Source organism: Cervus elaphus, chromosome 9, assembly GCF_910594005.1.
Source record: "Cervus elaphus chromosome 9, mCerEla1.1, whole genome shotgun sequence".
NCBI lineage: Eukaryota > Metazoa > Chordata > Mammalia > Artiodactyla > Cervidae > Cervus > Cervus elaphus.
Genome location: NC_057823.1, coordinates 88,460,853 through 88,480,037, shown reverse-complemented (window position 1 = coordinate 88,480,037; position 19,185 = coordinate 88,460,853). Strand labels below are relative to the sequence as shown.

Here is a 19,185-nt window from a genome sequence, read left to right as displayed (position 1 = left end):
ATCTAGCACACATGTGTCTATTAACCACAAGGACATCATGAAAGATCATTTCAAAGTCCTTGCCCATGTACTAATGCCAGGGTTTCTTCCACCACCAATTAAATAAGCAAAGTAAACCAGTCACGATTGTGCTTAAGAAACTCATGTTGGCTCTTAATGATCACTGCTTCCTTTGGGGCGCACGTAAGCAATCTGCTTGGTAATTTATTTGGAAATGGGCTCATTATGGTTTCCAGAATCTCTATTTTGTCACAATTCAACTGGTGGGCCTAGAGTGGGGTCTAAGTATTTACAATGGAGGAAGGGGATAGATTTAATAGAAGGAATTAGCTACATAAAAGCAGAAAGGTTCACTCAACTGGGGATTGGTGAGGTAACCCAGAGATTAGAAATAGCAGGAAATTACTGGGACTTCTAGGTTAGAAGGGAAAAGGGAAAAGCCTGTGAGACCAGGCTCAAGTCTTAGGATCACCCAGTGGAAGACGGAACTGGGACAGGAACGTAGAATGGGAGCTGCACATACAGAGAAGACACGACGTGAGACATTTCCAGAGATACCACCCAAAGCACAGAGAAACATGAAAAATCACCTGGCTTCCCCCTTCCTCCAGCACTAACTCTCCAACTGGCTTTCCCACTGGCTGAATCCACTGGGAAGTCAGCTGACATGGAAGTCTGGGAAATACAGCCAACACGGGAGCCAGAGCAGAAGCAGGGGAGAGGGCTTTCCACATTCTCCAGGAGTCTTCAAAAATTACACACGGAGAATATTTCAGTACTTCTGATGACCGCCTTACTGTGGTTTGTCTTGGAGGCTGCTCCTCACACAAATGTCTTGCCCAAATCTGAACAAATATGGCATTACCTGTGTTGCTATTGTTGTTACGTTGTTGTCGTTGACCTCCACACTGGTATTTACTGTGCCAACAAAGTCAAGGCTATGGTTTTTCCAGTGGTCATGGATGGATGTGAGAGTTGGACTATAAAGAAAGCTGAGCACTGAAGAACTGATGCTTTTGAACTGTGGTGTTGGAGAAGACTCTTGAGAGTCCCTTGGACTGCAAGGAGATCCAACCAGTCCATCCGAAAGGAGATCAGTCCTGGGTGTTCATTGGAAGGACTGATGCTGAAGCTGAAGCTCCAATACTTTGGCCACCTGATGTGGAGAGCTGACTCATTTGAAAAGACCCTGATGCTGGGAAAGATTGAAGGTGGGAGGAGAAGGGGATGACAGAGGATGAGATGGTTGGATGTCATCACCGACCAATGGACATGAGTTTGGGTGAACTCCGGGAGTTGGTGATGGACAGGGAGGCCTGGCATGCTGCAGTCCATGGGGTCGCAAACAGTTGGACACGACTGAGCGACTGAACTGAACTGAGCACATGGGAGACATAAAGTTAAGACAAATTGTCTGATTTTAGAAAAGTCAATTGCAAGTGTGCGTGCTAAGTCACTTCAGTCATGTCAGACTCTTTGTGACCCTGTGGAGTATAGCCCGCCAGGCTCCTCTGTCCGTGGGATTCTCCAGGCAAGAATACTGGAGTGGGTGGCCGAGCCCTTCACCAGGGGATCTTCGCAACCCAGGGTTTGAACCAGCAACTCTTATGTCTCCTGCACTGGCAGGCAGGCTCTTTACCACTAGCACCACCTGGGAAGACCTCCTCCCTTGTTGGATGTTCAATTTCTGCTTAATCATGTTTGCATTGTGGTTTTTAATTTATAGTTGGTGTGAATAAATAATTAACTGTAATTATCAGATCTAGTTTTTCCCTTCTTATAGGGTTTACTTGACAATATCTGTACTTAATTGCTTTTCTAACAATACACACCCAACTTTCATTGTTGTGAGGAATATAAAATGTATCATAAAAACATTCAACTGACATTTCAATGGTGTACATCAAAAGGCCTTTGATATTATATTTTTAAAGTAATTCCCTGTATTCCTTTGAGATTTTTAGAATATTTATATAGTATCCCTGGCACAAACATTTTAGTATTTTAACAGCCAGGGAGCTTTATAAAATCGTAAGTCAGCTGACTGAGTTTATGAATTTAATCTTTCCACAACAAAACGTCCGGCTTTAATAGTAATTGGTGGAATTGAACAGCAGTTGCATCATGGTGTTGTCTCAGGATGCATATCCAGCTTTTCCTGCTTATCCAAAGGGAACATTTTAATCAAGGACACTACACCGATCTTCAGATGATGACACAGAGCTGTGCTGTTTCTTATAGTAGACACTGGCCATGGAAAACTAGCAGAAACTTGAGATGTGGTTCTTCTGAATTGGCATAAGCCCATTCTTCTGACTAAGCATAAAATACACCAAATTTCAAAGACTTAGTATGAAGGAAAAAAATGCAAAATACCTTATTTTATATTGATCCCATGGTAAAATGATAAAGAGTCTAGATAGACTGCATTCAGTAAAATGTTATTAAAATTAACATCACCTGTTTCTTTTTACTTTTTAAAACCTGGCTCCTAGGAAATTTAAAAATATATATGTGGCTAGCATTTGTGGCTTTGGTTGTATTACTTTTGGGTGGTGCTGGTTTAGAGTCAATGAAGAAGTGACTGTCTGCTGAGACAGGACATAGCAACCAAAGGAGAAGTCATTTCTCCTTTTAATTAGTTTTGTAACAGCAACAGATTCCATGTCAGACATTTAAAAGAGACAAGGCTATTCTCTTCAGTCAAGCAAAACTCCCACTGTGGTTCCTAAGAGTTCTGCCTGAGTGAAACAAATGAGATTAGGCCCATGATGTTTACTTCATAAGAAAACATTTTCTTTTCTGAAACTTCTTTAGTACATTGTTGGCTACCAGGCTGTGGAAGTGCAGAACCAAGACATGATGAAAGAACAATAAAGGAACAATTTGAAAGTGTTGTTTTGAAACATGTAACGAGTGCTGTCAGCCGCTGGTTCTTTCCATTTTGTACATTTACATTTCCTGACTGCAGTTTAAGAACATTTCACTGCATGTTACTATCAATCATCCTTAACCTAGAAGTGCACTGTACATTAGTAACAGTTAATTGGCATATTTAAAGTAAATAGCTACTTAGTTTTGTTGTGAAGGTTTTGCATACAAATCTCTATCGCCCCACGCTTTGTTTGTTTCAATAACAAATACCCGTGTCTGCACCACTGCCACTCTGTCAGTAGATGAATAGAGATGCAATCGCTGAAATACCCAGCCCGGGAAACGACAGCCCGAGTGATGTGCAGTGCGGGAGCAGGCCCTCCTTGCTCCTCAAAGATGCCCACAGAGAGGGAAGAACACTATCACGTGAAAAGGAGAGCCAATGGCAAGTTTGAGAAGGATGGTCAAGAAGAAACAGAGGGGAAAAAAAATGGAAATTACAACTTTGTCTATGCATTTTCTATGTGTTAAGCTGAAAGTCAAAGTGTCAGTCGCCCAGTCGTGTCCGACTCTTTGCGACCCCATAGACTGTAGCCCACCAGGCTCCTCTGTCCATGGGATTCTCCAGGCAAGAATACCAGAGTGGGTTGCCAGGCCCTTCTCCAGGGGATCTTCCCAATGCAGGGGTCAAAGCTGGGTCTTCTGCATTACAGGCAGATTCTTCACCATTTGCGCCACCAAGGAAGCCCTTATAAGTCGAAAGGGAGATTTTTTAGCTGACATTGTCTTGTCCTCTGCCATTTGTTCATTGTCAGGTTCACACTCTCCCAAAGCTCAGGGAGAGAGATCATTGCAATCCTCATTCCCCTTGGAGCCCAGCAGCAAGCGGAGTTGTGCCTCTTCCTTGGGCAGCCCAGCTAAAATGGGAATGGGTTAGGTATTTGACCAAAAAATAATAATATTAGTAATAAGATGACATGAACTCCTTTCCAAACAAGATGTCAATGGAGCTATAATATATACCTTTAAAACAAACAATCCACATTACATTTTGGGGTGAACTCCTATATCTCCAAGACCTAGAGGGATGAATGCTTACCTGAGTCCCAACAATTTTTTACTACCTACACCAAGAAGTCAAAAGAGACCATATGGTAGTTGATGCGTTTGTGTGTGTGTGTGTGTGTGTGCACATGTGTGTGTGTATACGCGCATACTGTGAATTATATGAAGTGCCACTGATTCCTCTGGTCACAATCCTGAAATAGATTTTCCATAGAAGAAACAATATAAGTGGTTTTTCCACATGGATTATTATTAGAGTCTATAAGAACCCTAAAAACTTACAGAGGGTTTTAAATAAATTAACAATATCATTAATAGAAATGATAATAGATAATAGAAGTCAGAAATTACAGTAATACTATTGTTACCACAAATAACATTATTTCAACTCTATTCAAAGGTTCAAGAAGAAAAATGGACAGTTTTTATAGAAATAACCTGGAGATAATTTGTTATTATTTCTTTGACAAAATTCAAATCTAAGATACCAAAAAATATTTCACTTAGAACATTTTGAGATACATCATCACTAAGCAGGCTTTGCCACTTTTATTATGTGCTACCAGCAATGGCATTTTTTCAGTGTCTGGAACATGCCAACACCTCCTGCAAAGGTAAGAGTGACCCGAACATGTGTCCTTTATCCACTTCCACGTATTATGTCTACCTTATAAGGAAAAAGGAGGAATGCTGCCAATAATGTCATTTCAAACATCAGAAAATGTGAAGAAGGGAAACTCTCTTTCTCAATAAAACTACCAGGAAGAATTTCCCATTTGTTCTAAGTTTCTAGTATTGAACTCTTCAGTTGAGGTCCACAGTCTTTCATGGTTTACTTGCAATTTCTAAATAGATGTTTTGTCATCACTAACCTAAAGCTAAAAAACCAGAATTCCTGGTGTTGCCAAGGTTCTATTTCCAATGAAGCTTTTCCATATCTATTGGGAGCAAGACCAGCCAGGCTGATATGGGGGAAGTACGTGGTTCCATGTCACACAGACTGTTCAATTCAGGACCTCATCCTGTTCCTTCTCCTGTAAAGTATTTCCAAGATGTATTTCCAAGTATTTCCAAGATCCCTTTCCTCTCACAACTATGGTTGAAGCGCCTGAGTAAGGGTTAACACTTACTCAGGTTAGTAAGCTCTAACCTCCTTGCTGTGGATGGATTCATTGTCTCTATTTTGACCCATCTTACATAAAATGAAATTAGGAACTCTACCATGGTGCTTCTCACAGACACAGAACACAAATTGTGGTTACCAAAGGGGAAAAGGGACGGCAGAGGGATAAATTAGGGTTTGGGGATTAGCAGATACCAACTACTATGTATAAAATAAACTAGGACCTACTATAGAGCACAGGTAACTATATTCAATATCCTGTAATAAACCATAATGGAAAACAAGATGAAAAAAATTACATATATACAGATAAATACTAAATCACTTTACCAGACACTAACACAATGTTGGAACAGCTACACTTCAATCAAAAAATAAATAAAAATAGAGTGGTGCTTCTTAAACTATCTGTGGTAGTGAACACAGTTTTTATTTCCTCCAACCTACAAGGGACTGAAACTTTGGTAAACTGAGACAAAACGAGTTTCTGAGAAAGTGATCACCTGCTTGGATGTCACAGTTAAGTCAAATTACTATGGAAATTTCTAAACAATGACTCTCAATTTCTGTGTCTATCACAGCCTTTTACCAGTTTGCTCATCTGATTCAGTCTTCTGACCACACTCTGAGCAGCACCAATGAGCTACCTTCTATTAAATCACCATGATTTTCTAGGCTTGCCATTTATATATTTCTAGTCCAAGCACCAAAAGTAAATACAAACCTAAATTAATTGTTCAAATGAGCTGTATCTAGGAAAGACTTGAAAAGCTATTTTCTTTCCCATTAAATAATTTCTGATCACAAAATCCTTTATAATTATACAGGTGTTAGGAGAAGGGGGCGACCAAGGATGAGATTGTTGGATGACATCACTAACTCAATGGACATGAGTTCACACAAACTCAGGGAGACAGTGAAGGACAGGGAAGCCTGGCATGCTGCAGTCCATGGGGTCATGAAGAGTTGGACATGACTTAGCGACTGAACAACAACAAAGATACTAAAAGACCAAAAATAAAATATTCAAAGATCTTTTGGCAAAGAGGTAACAGTACCACGATCAAAGTATTAGAGGGCAGGAGAATACCTGAAAATATTGTGGCCACAAAGTCACATGGAAAAGCAGAGAAATAACAAACAAACAAAAAACCCATCCAAGCTTCTTTTAAACATTTATAAGAATGTTCTGCAAAGGGGACACACAAACTGTACCCAAGATCTCATCACCAAGATGGCCAAATCCATAATCGCAGGCAATATAGTAATAAATATTAAATAGTTAAGTTCTCCTGTGAACTCTCCCTTTATAGCCAGTAAGCTTTTTAAAAGTCATCAAACTGTTTACTCGGTTTTATATAAACAAAATATCCAGATGAATCCTTGAAATTTCAACCGTATTGACTGATATCATCACATTGCAGAGATACAAAGAGACATCTCAGTGCGATGCTCACCCTCCAGCTGTGCCTGGGTACACCATTTGTTTTATGGACTAAAATTCAGAGCTAGCGGTACCCTCACTCCTGGGCTCAAAGAGTCATAATAATCCCCTTCCTTCTGGGTTCCATTGCTTGAGCCAGATTACTTTTCATACTGTTACTTCATATACTTTGCAACGCGATCACATCGCATTTTTCTTCAAAACTCTGGCAGATTGTTTGGGCTAGAGATAGATGGAGACAAGAGGCACCATCTGGTGCAAGATCTTTATTCCTTGTTAACACTACAGGAGTTCTGGTATTTTACATGGTTCATGTAGTAGCAAAGATTTTTTTTTTATATAAAGATTGAGAAGGTATAAGATGATCAAAGGGCCCTGGCACTGTGTGATCACATCACTGCTTTCCTTGGTGTGGAGTTTTTTGTTGTTGTTATTGTTGTTGGTTTGTTTTTTTTTTTTCGATTCAGATAACCAGTGGCATATGGTTTCACGATTCACAAAGATGGTCCTTGACTATAGATTTGACGATCTCAACATAACTTCCGGGCTTGCCAGAGCTATGTTACAGCAGAGAGAGCAAATAGCTCATGATATTTCTCCTCTGATGAGTAAGCTCCAAAATCACAGGTTTAAATTTGATCTGGTTTTGAAAGAAAAGGAGCTTTGTCCTCCCATGCCAGCATCCATGCTTTTTCGTCGTCAGAGATGAGTGTCTATTTCTGTATCATTGACCCATGGCTTCAGGGACCAAGCGCTCAAACAATGCCCAGGTGAATCCTGTTGACTCAGACTGAATACATACTTGCTCTTGGCCATAGCTTTCTATTCTTTGGAATTCCAAGCACTTCCTGAAATTTAGCTTATGTTCTAAAAATCTGGTGGCTGTTTAATAGAAAAAATGTTCCATCCATACACAATTAAAGTCAGTAGTTTCTAACAGAATTAGCTAAGCACTGGGAGCCAGGAGATTTGCCTGATGATGCTAAACTAACTCACAGCTACCTTGTGAGGATAAGTGAAAAAATGAAGTGGAACAGTGTGTTGAAAACAAACCAAAACACCTTTTAAAAAGGTGTGGTTTATACAAGTTAGTTTTGACTGTAATTTAAGAATGAAGTTAAAGGAAGCCTTCACCTGTTGATCCCTGATTTCAGAAGGCTACTTGGAGTTACTGCTCTTGGTATGTGTTGCCAAAAATCCGAAGCATCTTTCCAATGAACAGATTAATTCCATCTTAATCTCCGTGAGCTGCTCTGCTATCACCCTGTACACACATGGTCCTCATTCCCCTGTCTCCTCTTAGCTATTTCTGATGCTTTTGTTAATCCCAAATTAAACCCTCACTTCTGTCTCATGCTTCCTCTGGATACTTTCTTACCTCAAGGCTCACCTTTTTACACAGTGTTCAGGCCCATGAATTAAGGTATTTTTTCTACTGAGTCCTTTGATCACTTGGCCCTGCCTTCCACCCCTACCGCCCCACTGAAAGCCTCCTTTATTGATATCATGAAATGGTGCAGATATCAGTGGATATGACTTGAAACAAAGAAGGAAAAGAAGAAATAGCAGAATATGTCTAAGAGAAAGAAGGTGCTACATTGAAGGACGCAGATGTCAATACGACAGCAGATGGCGTAGACAAACTCGGTACTAATACGGTCAGCTTGTTACATGTGCCACATGGTTGCAACTGCAAACTCCTTACGTACAAAACTCAGAAGTATAGCAAGTTTTGTAGGTGGTTATTCACTGATGCTCTGAGATCAAGAGCGATGCCACAATCAATTCTTTCTATATTTGTCCAAGAGGCAGAGTACCTCACAATGTGTAGGTCATTCTTCTTAAAAGCTAATGATTTGTGAGGAGTCTTATTTTTGTGTTAACTGTAAACAGTCTCCTTCAAAGTTCAAAGGAGACATATCTATATACTCCTCACACCCCTCAGATTCAGTTTTGTAATAGGACGAAGGTTTTTCTTAGGCAGATACCACCCCCCCCCCAAAGAAAAACTTAGTGGATTACCACTGTGTCTTGATAATTAGGTAAAAGCAAGGTCCCTGTGGCAGTCCATTCCTTGTCCACTCTGTGTGTGGTAGGTGAAACAGAAGGTGGAGTCCGGGCAGCGATCAGCATCACTGTGCTTTAAATTGCAATAACTTTTGAAATCCAGGCTTGGGACAGAAATCTGAAAGTGTGGACAAATTCAGGTTCCAAGTTGCTGTCAATAAGGAGATCATCCCCAAATCTCCAATGGTTCAAAGTGAAGTGAAGTGAAGTCGCTCAGTCGACCCCATGGACGGTAGCCTACCAGGCTCCTCCATCCATGGGATTTTCCAGGCAAGAGTACTGGAGTGGGTTGCCATTTCCTTCTCCAGGGGATCTTCCTGACCCAGGGGTCAAACCCGGGTCTCCTGCATTGTAGGCAGACGCTTTTTACCATCTGAGACACCAGGGAATTAATGGTTCAAAAGTGAATATAAAATAAAGACCACACTTATCAAATTGACATTTAGAGCTCTCCTCAATCTGATAGCAACCTATTGCTTCAAAAAAGAATTTTTTTTTTTTTAACTTTCCAAATACTGTTTACTTCACTGAACCTGGGGACGGGCAGAAGGTATATGAAAGTCTGGGACGCCAAGCCTAGGCGTGCACGCTGACATACAGGGCCGAGCTGCTGAGGGCCAGAAGCCCCGTCACCAGCACTCGAGCCAGCAGTGCCGTCCAGCTGCCCAGGGAACAGAGGTGGACGAAGGTCTCCATGACAAAGGCCTTGTAGACGCTAAGGAACATCAGGAGGAGGACTGCTGGTCGGTAAGTGTGGTGCAGGTCATAGCGTGTTATCATCCACACCTGGGCAGAGGCGACAATGTGATGGACCAGACTGATGTTGGAGTCAATGGTCATCTGGATGTATTTCCAGTCAAATCAATGCCCCCAAGCTCCAACCCAGAGGGGATGCCACGGGACATAATGAGTTCGGTGTGGCCCAGCCCAGGGCAGCAACCATGATCTTGTATTCCCCCTTGCCGGCATTCCGGGACATGACAAGGTTTAGGCCTATCGGGTCTGCCACGTCCATGCTGGCCTTCATGAACTCCCCAGTGAAGTCACAGACGCCGCCTTCCCAGGTGGGAAAGAAAGTGACCAAGAACAGCATCTTGCACAGCTGCACGAACAGGTAGGCGACCCCGGCCTGGACGCACTTCCAGAAAGCACTGGACTCAGACAGCCCGCTGCACTTGTAGGTGGTGAAGCAGCGGAAGTAGGCCAGAGCGAAGCAGTTCCGGAAGTGGAAGAGCGCCATGATGCCGGCCACCCGGCCCGCCTCTGCAGCCTGGCGCCTGAGCCCAGGCCTGGCGCCCGCCTGCTTCCGCCACGGCCCGGGACCTCTTCTGGGAGCCTGGGTCCCCTTCCAACATTTTAGACTGTTGTTTTCATTCAGTTTCCTATAGAAAAATCTATTTACTGTTACTTCAAAACATTATATGGCCTCCAGGGGCTACAATTCTGTTTACATGTATCCCTTTTTGAGACCACCACCTCTTTATTTCTCATTTTATCTGAACCATGTCTTCCCTTTATATCCCTCCTAAAGGCTCACGCTGGGTTCTCTTCCCATTTGTTCTGGACCGTGATGATCCCTTCTCTCTTCTGATCAGTCAGAGAACTGATCTCCCACACGTCTCATTAGGCTATCTTTGCTTGCTACTTAACATTTTGTCATAGGTCCCATTCTCTCCACCAAATTCTGCTAGGCTGGGGTGCTGTGAACAAGTCCCAGAGTGTAAGTTCCTTGTAGGCGATCACTCATTTCTATGTGCAGCCTTCATAGAGCTTTAAAAAGACACTCATGATATTTGTCAATGGATTATCTGATTGAAGTTCTGCATTTTAAATATGAGAGTATAATCAATGTTAAGTGTTTGACTCCAAATTTCTCCAATTCTGGAGACTTTTGCCAAGTTGAGACTGGATTTACAAAAGCATATTGCTAGGCATTAATGTAAGCCTGAGATAACACCCTAACATCAAAGATAGAAAAAAAAAATGCAGATTAAAAACCAAAGAAATAATGTAGAGATAAAATTTTAAATTTCCTTTAAACATCTGCAGTAATGTGCTCTGGTTTTTAAGATATCGTTTCAATATAACTAATAGTCTGACCATCAACACAGTACTACAAGAGATCTTTAAAAAAAAAAAAAAAAAAAACAGAGCTCTGTAGAATTGATCCCAACAGGTATTAACAGCAAAAAGAAAACATACAAACTTGACTGTGTTAAAAATACTGAAACAAACCTAGTCTTGTACACTCTCAGTTAAGCTCTGAAAGCAGCTCTCTTCTGAATAAGCTAGGACAATGGAGCATTCTAAAAAGAATTTGGGAAATGAAATTAGGAAAGGTAACAGTGTCTAGAAAAACAAATGTAGTGACAAAGACAAATTTTACACCAGCTTCAGTGGGATTGTATCTATATAGGACTACTGCACAGACTTTATGCCAAAGTAACCATTCCATTCAGCCAAACAATTGGAAATTCAAACAATGAAATGGACTGACTTCACTCAGTTAATTGGCCAGTCAACTGAACTGACTGAATGTGCAGGCATTAAAAAACATTGCTCCTTAACTAAAGTGACCTTAAGAATTCAAATAGTATACAGCTGTAAAAAGCGTTTTCTAAGCTGAAAGTAACATACAAAATGTGGTGCCATGAACCATCAGCTGTCCACCAGAGACATGCTCCTCTTCATAGTGCAGAGATGTTACTGGAAAGTGACTGTATGCCAGAAATTCCATTTCCCAGCCCCCTTGCATTTAGGTGAGGCCATCTGATTAGTTCTCACTTTAAAAAAAACAAAAACAAAAACAAAAAACCACCAGCCTAAGTGGTACTGGTCACTGGGGGATGATTTCCTCAAACCCATTTGTGCCTTCACCATGATCCTCTTCCCTCCCTCTTTCTGCCCAGACTCTTCTATGCCTGCTTTCACCATTGCTAAATTTTGGTCCTTTTGTTTGGAAGAAATTTTTCCATAAGCTAAGAGTATTAGTGGGGCTTCTGCCCAGCCTCTACAACAAAAAATTGCCATATATTGGGAGGGTTAAACCAGGGGTTCCCAAATTCCAGGTGGTAGACCAGTACCTCCTGTCAGATCAGTGGCAGTTTTAGATTAGAAACAAAGCGTGCACAATATATGTAATGCACTTGAATCATGCTGAAACCAACCCCCTGACCCCTGGTCCATGGAAAAATTGTCTTCCATGAAACTGGTCCCTGGTACCAAAAAGGTTGGGGACTGCTGGAAAAAACAGACATTTTTTATCACAGTTCTGGAGGTCAGGAAGTCCAGGATCAAGGCGCTCACAGATTTAGCTCTTGGTAAAGAGCTAAATCCTGGATCTTGCAGTTTCCCCATATGGTGGAGAAAGGAAACTCTAATGCGTCTTCCTTCTGCTATAAGGGCTTCTCTGGTAGCTCAGACGGTAAAGAATCTGCCTGCAATGCAGGAGACCCAGGTTCCATTCCTGGTTTGGGAAGATCCTCTGGAGAAGGAAATGGCAACCCATTCCAGTATTCTTTCCTGGAGAATTCCATGGACAGAGGAGCCTGGGAGGCTATAGTCCATGGGGACGCAAAGCATGAGACATGACCGATTGACTAACACTTTAACTTTTCAAGGGCACTAATCCTATCACAGGGGCTCCACCCTCTTGACCAAATCTCAACCAAATCACCTCCCAAAACCTCTAACAATACCTCCAACTACCATCGTGTTGCAGGTTAGGACTTCAACATATGTATTTGGGGGGAGGGAGCACAAATATTCAGTCCATAAGAGAAGATTTCTATAGCTAAATATGATATTTATTCATTTGTATTTACCTATTCAAAGCTTGAACAGAGGCTTAGAAAAGAGCCCGATTATTTGAGGAAAACTAGGATCACTGTCCGTGCAATATAATTCAATATTCAGTTCAGTTCAGTTGCTCAGTCATGTCTGACTCTTTGTGACCCAATGAATTGCAGCACACCAGGCCTCCCTGTCCATCACCAACTCCCAGAGTCCACCCAAACCCATGTCCATTGAGTCAGTGATGCCATCTAACCATCTCATCCTCTGTCATCCCCTTCTCCTCCTACCCCCAATCCATCCCAGCATCAGGGTCTTTTCAAATGAGTCAACTCTTCACATGAGGTGGCCAAAGTATTGGAGTTTCAGCTTCAGCATCAGTCCTTCCAATGAACACCCAGGACTAATCATCTTTAGGATGGACTGGTTGGATCTCCTTGCAGTCCAAGGGACTCTCAGGAGTCTTCTCTAACACCACAGTTCAAAAGCATCAATTGTTTGGCACTCAGCTTTCTTCACAGTCCAACTGTCACATCCACACATGACATGGAAAAACCATAGCCTTGACCAGATGGACCTTTGTTGGCAAAGTAATGTCTCTGCTTTTTTAATATGCTGTCTAGGTTGGTCATAACTTTCCTTCCAAGGAGTAAGCGTCTTTTAATTTTATGGCTGCAATCACCATCTGCAGTGATTTTGGAGCCCCAAAAATTAAAGTCTGACACTGTTTCCACTGTCTCCCCATCTATTTCCCATGAAGTGATGGGACCAGATGCCATGATCTTAGTTTTCTGAATGTTAAGCTTTAAGCCAACTTTTTCACTCTCCTCTTTCACTTTCATCAAGAGGCTTTTTAGTTCCTCTTCACTTTCTGCCATAAGGGTGGTGTCATCTGCATATCTGAGGTTATTGATATTTCTCCCGACAATCTTGATTCCAGCTGGTTCTTCTTCCAGCCCAGCGTTTCTCATGATGTACTCTGCATATAAGTTAAATAAGCAGGGTGACAATATACAGCCTTGACGTACTCCTTTTCCTATTGGGAACCAGTCTGTTGGTCCATGTCCAATTCTAACTGTTTCTTCCTGGTCTGCACACAGGTTTCTCAAGAGGCAGGTCAGGTGGTCTGGTATTCCCATCTCTTTCAGAATTTTCCACAGTTTATTGTGATCCACCCAGTCGAAGGCTTTGGCATAGTCAATAAAGCAGAAATAGATGTTTTTCTGGAACTCTCTTGCTTTTTTGATGATCCAGCACATGTCGGCAACTAGATCTCTGGTTCCTCTGCCTTTTCTAAAACCAGCTTGAACATCTGGAAGTTCACAGTTCACATATTGCTGAAGCCTGGCTTGGAGAATTTTGAGCATTACTTTACTGGTGTGTGAGATGAGTGCAATTGTGCAGTAGTTTGAGCACTCTTTGGGATTGCCTTTCTTAGGGATTGGAACGAAAACTGACCTTTTCCAGTCCTGTGGCCACTGCTGAGTTTTCCAAATTTGCTGGCATATTGAGTGCAGCACTTTCACAGCATCATCTTTCAGGATTTGAAATAGCTCAACAGGAATTCCATCACATCCACTAGCTTTGTTCGTAGTGATGCTTTCTAAGGCCCACTTGACTTCACATTCCAGGATGTCTGGCTCTAAGTGAGTGATCACACCATCATGATTATCTGGGTCGTGAAGATCTTTTTTGTACAGTATTAGTTTGTAATAAAAATAATGATGGTGGTGATGATAATATAAAATGAACAGTTTTTTTGTTTTTTAAAAAAGGGATTCTTTACAGTAATTTGTTAAAATAAATATCATGTTCTAAAGGCTAAGGTCTTTCAAAAGGAAAAACAATTTCTTTCATTTAAAACTGAACTAGCCGGAGCTTAAGAAATTCCTCTATAATTATGTTTAAGCCTGTTGCAATTTATTCCCCCCAAGATATACACTGGTAAGGCCCCTGGGGCATTGCTATAGCCTAGTGTTAAAGTTAACTGATTCACACAACAGTCCATCGAAGTTAGCCCCCTGCAGAGCCCTTACTCAGTGCAAAGAACTACCTTGTCTTCCTAACCATCTAATTTAGAATGTACCTAGATGATTCCTTATCTGCACTGCAGTCTTGTGGAGCCAGCAACATTACCGAGAAGCTGGACCAGAAAAAATAGAAAGTCTCGTCCCGTGACATGCAAAGGCATGAGACAAACCCTAAAAGTCCATAAGACCTTAGAAATAAAGCATACTTTACCTAATCATCCTACCATTTCTTTCACTGATAACTAATTAGCATTTAGAAAGTTACATGAAAAGTAGCTTAAGCAAACATCTCATTTTTTTTTTTACATTTTTAAGAACTAGTCCTCCTTGGTTTGAACTAATTTTCCCATTTTCCCCCCACCTAATGTTATTTGGGGTTTCCAAATATAATAACACTACTGACCATTCTTAATTGCACCCTGATGGGTGTTAAGCACAGGAGTGTGTGCAAACAGACTCGACTTTTCTAGTCTTTGACTGTTCCTTGCCTCTGGCCTCTGTCAGAGAGGCTTGCTAACTGCATCTCAGGGGAGCAATCACACAGCTTGACTCAGCCTGTGGCTCTGACTATTGGGACTTCCTGAAGTCACAACCACTTTGGCATCCAGAACTGGGGCACGGCGTGTCTACTCTTCACAAAATCCAGAGATTGCAAGGGAAGTGTGAAACGTGAGAGCTGATTAGGGATGCACCTTAAATGGTATCAAGGGAGCCAGTTAGCAATGCAAAATATGAGATAATATAAACATAACATTCACTGCCAGTTGATCACTTATGTGAGCACCACAAAAAGCAAAATACAACGGAAAAAAATTGGAGATGAGCAACAAATACAAGATTTCCTCCAAGATAATTTTACACAGAAGTTCAATTTCATGGGGAAAAAGTGCATAATAAAATGTCGTGGAATGATATGCCAGAAAAATATAATATGTCTATTTGTCTTTCTGGACCTTGCTTGGTATTAATCATTTCTAATGGATATATCCAAGTCTTCTGTATACACACACCCTTCCTTTCTTGCATGTTATTGACATGAGGATTTAAAGTTGGAAGATGCAATTATTTTGGCTGTATTTAACTTCCTTCTGTGACTACAATAGAATGATTCCATTTTCATTAGGAAGAAGCCAAAGTAATTTTAATTCAGGGATTTCTCTTTTAATTATTAGTTTTTAAGGAACACAGCATCATGGTTAGCAGAGGGTCCCTTTCTTCCTCAATATTCTGGCGTAGCTACTCTCCTGTCAGCCTAGGCTTTCAGAGAGAGGAGAAAAAATCTTCATAAAAGACTTGGCCTAATTAACAAGAATGAACTAGATTTTATGATGAACAATTTATAGGCAGTTAATAGAGCTCATACACGGTAGCCAGGAGCTAGATAATTTATCATAAAAGGAATCTCAGTTACACTCCTAATCCTCATTCTCTTGAAACTGCAACCAACTGCATTCACAATTGCCACTTTTATAAGCTTTGATTTCCTGACAAATGATGCTGCATTTTATAGAGTTATAATGAAACTTATAAATGCAGTAAATTCTTGTATCTCTGCCCATATGCTTCAAATTCTTTGCCAAACAATTTACTCTTCTACATTGTTATCTCCAGATAAAAATAATTTTTTCAAAGATCTCCCAAGGATTCTTCATACTAGCACAAATTAGAATTAAAAAAATAGCAAACTGTTTATTAACCATTCTAAGTATTTGTTGAAAAGAAACTGATTTATGCCTAAAAGAACAATGCAGCTCTTGTAATGAATTTTGAAAGATACTTTTCAAAATTATATAAGGTAAAATAGCTAATATCCAAACGTAATTTTTTAAAGGACAAAATTTAAAGTAGTTGAGACCCAGAAAATCATATTGTCTCTTCCCACTTGGTATCTTACTGCTATTTTTGTTTTAAAGTTATAACAAAATACAGCACATTGGGTGGGCAGAACTGGGTAACTGTAGATATACTGTCATCAGATCTGTTACATTTTGTTTATCCATTGATCTACATAGGGGTTCCTGAAGTCCTCAAATTAGATAACACTTGCTCCAGGAAGGCTTCCCTGATACTCCTTTCCCTTTTATATGCCATCTACCATCCTATTCTTCCTCTTACCACGAAAACTAATGCTACTGGATTGCAACGAATACTACTGCCTATTTAGTGTTCCATCCCCTCATTGACCATGAACTCCAACACAGGAAGGACCACCACTTTCTCACTCTGTAGTCTAATACAATGCCTGGGGCATACTGTATTTGTGACTGAATGATGTTCTTGGTTTCCAGAGCCTGTTAATGTAAGTGAGAATAAATCATTCTGGTTGTATGGTCCAGGAATAAATTTGGTCACTGAAATGTACAATAAATAAGTCTGTATTTTAAAAAGTTGAAGAGTCAAAAGTCATGACATTTTCTACTCCTTTCTTATGACCAGCCTTATAAGTCCTTTTAAACATTATGCTCTATTTAGATGGTCTGCCTTTTTAAAAGGACATGTTACAATTTTTAAAAAGGGTGATATCGAAAATAATAAAAATAAGAAATGACTAGAATAGAAATCCACGGGAGAAGGTCAGAGAAATACGATTGTCTGACCTGAAACAGATGTGCTAAATAAATATTACATTAATCAAGGTCTCTGGGGACATAGGGCAAGCGCTGCCAGTTTCTTGAAGGTACAGAGTCAGGGGCCATTGCAAAGTTGTTTAGGCCCCCAGAAGTAACAGCTTTCTGACCTAACAGGCTATGAGATGTGAGATTATGTGTCTATGGGTCCACTCAACAGACCATTTTTCAAATGATTAGGGATTTAGTTCTGCCTGCCAGACAACCAATTTTTGTACAGTTGGTCAAATTACAGGCACGTGGTCAAGTTTAGTTTATCATCAACTGTTCCAAAATATGCTGAAGCTGAAGCTCCGGTACTTTGGCCACCTGATACAAAGAGCTGACTCACTGGAAAAGACCCTGATGCTGGGATGGATTGAGGGCAGGAGGAGAAGGGGGCAACGAAAGAGGAAGAGATGGTTGAATGGTATCATCAACTCAATGGACATGTGTTTGAACAAACTCTGGGAGACACTGAGTGACTGGGAAGCCTGGAGTGCTGCAGTCCGTGGGATCACAAAGAGTCAGACACAACTGAGGAACTGAACAAAAAACAAACAAACAAAACAAACAAACAAAAAAAACCTCTCTTTCAACCAGGGTTTCTCATCTGCTATTAAGAATTTTTGAAGATATTATTTTTTAGAGCAAGATATTTTTCTAGTTAAAAAACAGGAAGTGATCCTCTTCCCTCTCAGATTCACTCTATCACTACAGAGAAGTTGAGGCTGAAACAGCTGTTCAGAAAGCAAGTCCATGGCTGCCAAATCACCCACAGAAAGATAGCACACTCAGAATGGCTAGTAGGAGCATGCGGTTGAAAATCTGTTCATTCCCTGACACCTTTTCCAATTTAGTCCCTGCCATAGATGGGCAGAGACCCCAATCCAGGCCATGCCCCTGGCAATGTCTACTGAGGTTACTAGCCCAACAGGGCCAGGCCATCCCATGATACCTGGGAGAGATGGAACCAACAACTCTTCTGCCCTGAGTCAAAATAAAGCCTAAAATGCTATCTTTTATGATCCCTAATGTCAACTAAAAATAACAGAAGTGCTTAGTTCAGACCTAAGATTCACCTTGGAGACTTTTCCTAATCTTATATATCCTCCAAAGTGTCTTTTTTCCAAATGGAATTGGTCACTGACATGTGGATGTGCTCCGAATAGCAAAATAAAAATATTCCCTGCCTGAAGCATTATAATAAAGCTGTCTTTTTCCATTTCATTGTCTCAGAACATTTAATCAATTGACATGACATCTGGGGCAGGTCAAAAGGAGCCACCTCTATTAATTTACAATTGCAAGAGTCGACATATTGATGGCCTTCTCATTACTTTAACTTATTTTTATCAGTTTAAGTTTTTTGAGTGTTGTTAAACTGGGAAGTCTCTTGGGGGTCAAGGATAAAAAGCTATACCCTTTTAATCCTGTGTTCCCATTAAAAAAAAAAATCCAAGCCCAAGGAAAATTTTGACGTGGACACACTTGTCTGCATAAAAGCTGGCCTCCCATTTAGGAAGGTTTCCAATTGCTTACCTAATTTTAAGAGCTTAATAAGATCTTCTGCCTATCAAATTCTCATCAAAGTTTTACATAAAATGAAAATTTGAAAGTGTATTTAATTCTTCTAAGACAGATTCAGGTACATAGCAGAAGCCCCAAATTTATAGCCACCTTCTTTCTCCAGCTCAGGAAAAGACCTATTATAAGTTATTTCCAAATGCATGAGAACATCAATCAATAATTTTCTTCCACCTGCAGTATTGTCTCTTCTCTAGTTATAAAATAAAAGCCTTGTCTCCTTGTTAAAGAAAGTGTGTGTGTGTGTGTGTGTGTGTGTGTGTGTGCGCGCGCGTTTGCAGGAGAAGTGGGAGAGGAAGAAATGGAATAAAAGAAATAGAAACACCTTCTAGGATGCTGAATGGCACAAAGTCAGCAGTTGTCTCACTCTCCTACAAATAAAAGCAAAGTTGCCCTTTTGTCCTCCCCTCTCCCTCTTCCACGTCCCCCCGACCCCATCCCCTCACCAGCCTGACGCTTGGGCAGGAGCCAACTTCCCTGCGTTTATCTTCCTGAATTTACAAGAGGATTCTGATGACCCTATCTCAATTCTGGCAGCAGAGAGCTAAGTACTTTACTGACAAGACAAGGCTTGTCCCAGGCAGACAATGGGAAGTA

The 19,185-nt window shown here is 40.8% G+C and overlaps 1 long non-coding RNA gene and 1 pseudogene across 4 annotated transcripts in view; both read right to left on the bottom strand.

The window, feature by feature from the left end:
* The window catches only part of LOC122700593, a 173,237-nt gene that overhangs the window by 32,503 nt on the left and 121,549 nt on the right, over positions 1–19,185 (bottom strand). The gene's annotated exons all lie outside the window — the stretch shown is intronic.
* LOC122700592 lies at positions 9,063–10,557 on the bottom strand (annotated as a pseudogene). The gene has a single exon (XR_006342814.1). The product of XR_006342814.1 is annotated as a transmembrane protein 147-like (transcript).